Raw genomic sequence first — 4,792 nt, 5'->3', positions numbered from 1 at the left:
GGGCTGCGGGAGCTCAGCGCCAACCGTCGCAGCCCGGCGCGGGGAGGCGGGCGGCCATTGGCTGCCGGGTCTGGGGCGCCACGGTGATTGGCTGGCAGGGAGCCAACCGGCATTCGGAGTGGAGCGTTCACTGCGGAAACGCTGCGGAGGAGCCCAGAGCCGGCGCAGGACGTAAGGCTGCTGCTCATTGGCGGCTTCAGGGCGGCTCGCCCATTGGTGGCGTGTGGTCAGCTTAGGTGACGGAGGCCATCTGTGGAGTGACCCCTGGCCGGGCCGGTTGCAGATTGGTTGGCTTCTCCGCGGCGAGGAGCGCGGCAGGACGTGGAGGCAGGGAGGGGAGCCGCTGTGGCCCGGGGGCCGGAGTCACGTCCGCACCTTTGCCTGGGCGGCACCGGGCCGTGCCCTCCGCCCTGGGCACGCTGCGGACACGGCGCCAGCGCGTGGCTGAGGAAGGCCGGTACTGGGTGCCAGCCCGGGGCCCCTTCCCGGCCAGGCTCCCGTTCCCGTTCCCAGCCCTTTGCAGAAACCCTCTCCCTGGGCCTTGGTAATGACCAGGCGGTGGGGCTGCCTTAGCGGTCACGTGAGCAAGTAATTTTAAGGCGGTGGGAAGCGCCTTAGCGGCCACGTGAACAGGTAATTACAGGCGGTGGGCTTGCCTTAGTGGTCCTGTGAGCGAGTAATTACAGGCGGTGGGATTAGGGTCTAAGGAGACACTGCTCAGAACCCAGCGCTCCTCGCCGTCGTTATTATTAGGTATCACGGTTAACTTTTACTGAGGGGTAGCAGTCAGGTGCATGAATCTGAAGCGTGCAGCCTGATGGAATTTTTACATACCCACACTGCTGTGTAAACACTACCCAACTCAAGCTAGAGAATGTTTTCATGGCTCCAGAAAGTTCCCTCACAGTCCCTCTCCAGGCGCCAGCGATCCCCCTCCCGCAGCCACTTCTCTGACTCCCATCCCCAAGGAGTGAGTCACAGCAGCCACTTCTCTGACTCCCATCCCCAAGGAGTGAGTCACAGCTTCCTCTGCCTGTTCCAGATGGCCTCGCCGACGGATCTAACCACGGGTCTGGCTTCTGTGGATCAACATGGTGTCTGTGAAATCCAACCTTCTGCGCGTGTGTCTTGATTGTCATGTGGGCTGGTTTAAGAATATACCTCTGTGTGTCTGTTTTCCAGTTGAGGGACATTGTGTTGTTTCCCGTTCGGGAGCATTGTAAGTAATACTTGTATGTTCTGGTTTGTGGACGTAGGCACTCGTTTCTCTTGGACGAAGTATACTTATGAGGGGAGTCGCAGGTTCACAGGTAGGGGTATGCTTAGCTGTTAGCGATGTTCAGTAGGGCCAGGTGCCGAGCTCTGAAGGGCCCGGTTTCCAGAAAGCCTGCCCTGTGCCAGGAGACCCAGCCTCCCAGCTCCTAGGCTGTCAAACTCCTACTCTGCTCTTGGGCCCCAGGTCTCAGTAAAGTCTGCTCGGACCCACCACCCTGCCCCCAAGCCCACGAGGTGAATTTAGTTCCTTTAGGGCCCTGCTTATTTACACACGGCTTGTTTCTGTTGGTCTCTGCTGGCCCCGGGAACTCCTGGAGGACGTTGGACGGCCATGGCCTGCCCACAAGGGCAGGGCATGCAGAATGTTCCTGCCTGATGTACCCACAAGGGGACCCTTCCTCCCTGTGTCTTCCCAGTTAGTTTTGGTGGTGCAGCTGACTCTGGCATGAATGGGATTTGACAGAAGATCACAAGCCCTTTTCTAACCACCCACAAGCATCCAGTGTATATGGTACACTGGCCAGCCACAGGCCAGCTTGTACAATACCTGCCCAGTTGCTTGGGTTTACTGGGCACTCGGTAAGCATCTAGGCACTGAGCACCTCTCCTTACCTGCATTACTTTGTCGGAACAACAGGACAGCCCTAAGAGGCAGGCACTGTTAGTGTCCCCACTCATGGATGAGGAGACTGAGCCACAGAGTCACTAGCTGGACAATGCAGAGTTGGGATTAAACTCAGGGACTCCAAAGTGGAGCTCTGCCACACCTGTTTGCCTTAACATCCCTTGTGAGTTGTAGGGACTGTGCTGGCACAGTGGAAAGGGTGGAATGGTCCGTATCAAGAGAGGAGGTAGTTATAGACAAGGTCCTGCCAGCCCTGGAAGGGATGGTGCACTTGGTACATTTAATGGAGGCAGGGGCAGGGGTGGGGGCTGACCTGTGTGAGGTGCCCTGTGTCTGGTTGGGAGGGGAGCACCTCATGATCATGATGTGTTCCCGACACACAGTAGATGCTCAGTGTATACCTGCGAATGGTTGGCGCCGGGGTTCCCCCAAGTGGGAAGCCCTGCCTGCAAGTTGAATGAATTGTATTAGAAAATGCAAGTAGCAATTGAATCTGTGTTTTCACAGATGGTTTTGCTTCTAATGAGCCAAGTAAAAATGGGAGTCATTGAAAAAGGATTCAAGTGGCAAAAAAAAAAAAAAAAGAAAAGAAAAAAAAGAAAATTGGAAGCAATCTAAATATTCTTAAACATGGGATTGGTTAAATAAATTAAAGTACCTCCAAAGAACAGAGACTGAGCAGTCCTCATAAAGGGTGACGGAGTTTCCACGGCTCTGGCCATGGCACGTTGAGGCAGCATTGAATGTCAAACAGCCTGCAGCTGAAGCCCATGCTGAGGGCTGGGTGGGACAGGAGGAGGCCATCTGGGGGAAGGGGGACTCTGGTTTTCCCGTCTTCCTCTGGCCACTCTGCCTTTCAGGGACCTCTGGCCTGTCCACTGGCCTGCCTGGGTTCTGGCTGAGGCAGGACCTGGAACCCACTGGATTAGGATGCCCTTTTCTGACTCCCAGGGAGCCATAAGGCAGGAGCCTTGGCCTGCCCCTGACATGGCTCTGGAGCACACAGCAGGGCAGGCTCTCTCTTTCCCCTGGCCCAGCTCCTCCTCCTCATTTTCACCCACACTCAGACTGTCCTCTCTGCCCTTGACACCCTTCCCTACTCCATTCTCCCGGGGGCTTCCTCTGCCCCTCTGACACTGGCTTCCCCATTACTCCTCAGCACAGCCTTAAGTGAGGGTCGTCCTGGTCCCTCCTTCCCAGAGCCCCCTCCACATGCCCCATACCTATTCTTCCTCCTGTTTGTCTCTCTCAGAGACCATCCATCTGGATCTCCCTGCTTCCGTGGTCCTTTCTGTGCACAGTAGTCAGAGGGAGCCTTTTGAAACAGTCACTCCATCTGCTTAAACTCCTGCAACGGTGAGCAAGCCTCCTGCAGAAAGCAGCCTCATCATTACCCCAGCCCGACCTCCAGTGATCAGACCTGTGCTTCACACATCCCTGCTCCTGCCAGGCTAAGGGTCCTCAGGGCCCCAGCTGGGCAGCCCCGGCATGCAGACAGTCTCTGCTCGGTGTCCTTCCCAGGGCAGAGCTGCGCACTCTGCCTGGTCTTCCCTGGAGATTAGCCTTCCTGGAGGAGACCAGTTCTGATTTATCTGAGTCTCTGGCATCCAGCACTGGGCTGGGTCACATAAGATAACTGAGCTGGGAGAGAACACCCTGTGGGTTTCCAGCCCGTGGCTCTGGACAGACTCTGGGTCTCCAGTCTGCCCTCAGGCAAGCATACTATCAATTCTGTGCCTCAGTTTCTTCCTCTTCAAAATGGGGATGATTGGGGAGCCTGGGTGGGTCAGTCGTTGGGCGTCTGCCTTCGGCTCAAGTCATGATCCCGGGATCCTGGGATTGAGCCCCTCGTCAGGCTCCCTGCTCCGCGGGGAGCCTGCCTCTCCCTCTCCCATTCCCCCTGCTTGTGTTCCCTCTCTCACTGTCTCTCCCTCTCTGTCAAATAAATAAAATCTTTTTTAAAAAATGGGGATCATTGATATCTTAAATGAAAAAATCCTGGACAGTGGTTAGCGTCAAAGAGCTAACTAAACTACTGTCTTAGAAAGAACAAAAGGAATTTGTCTGCATGTGTTCATGGCAGCATTATTCACAATAGAAAAGGTGGGAACAACCCAAACACGATGGATGAATAAATTGTGGTCTATCCAGATAACGGAATATTATTCAGCTATAAACAGAAATGAAGTTTGGTCACAGGCTACAATACGGATCAATCTGGAAAGCGTTATGCTAAGCAAAACAAGCCAGGCGAAAGCCCACATGTATGAGAAAGACAGATCCATACAGACAGCGGTTGCCGGAGGCTGGGAGTAGGGGAGAATGGGGGTGACTGCTAAGGGGACAGGTTTCCTTTTGGAAGGACGACAAGGTTCCGGAACTAGATGGTGGTGGTGGTCCCACCACACTGTGAATGTGCTAAATGTCGCTAGTGGTAAATCTTGCGTGTATTCATTACAATGTAAAAGATACGCATTAGTGTAAAAGGGTTAGTGAAGCTACCGGAGAGCCAGCCCCAATTCGGGCTCTTCCTTGGGACCCGGCAACCAGCAAGGGAGGTTCTGACCCGACGCGGTGGAGCCCCGGCGGTGAGCACCACGCTACTTGTCGGAGCCGGGGCACTGTCAGGCGGGCCGCCCCCCTGCCTCCGCTGCCGCTCTCAGACCTGACGCCGCTGGGGGAACCCAGCCCTCGGCTCCTCCCGCCGGGCCAAGACCCTGCCGCCCCGATCCCCGCCCTGAGGGCCCGCCTCTGACCCCGCCCCTCCGCCTGTCAGCGCGCTCCACTGTGACCACGCCCCCGAGCAGCCCCTCCCCGTGCCCTCTCTCCTGGAGTCTGGCCCCGCCTCTGCAGTTCCAGGCCCCTCTTCTCAGACTCCGCCCCTGCGCCTGT

The sequence above is a fragment of the Ailuropoda melanoleuca genome, chromosome 10 (genome assembly GCF_002007445.2).
Source record: "Ailuropoda melanoleuca isolate Jingjing chromosome 10, ASM200744v2, whole genome shotgun sequence".
Lineage (NCBI taxonomy): Eukaryota > Metazoa > Chordata > Mammalia > Carnivora > Ursidae > Ailuropoda > Ailuropoda melanoleuca.
The sequence above is the reverse complement of the archived record's forward strand: the minus strand, read 5'-3'. Positions refer to the sequence as shown.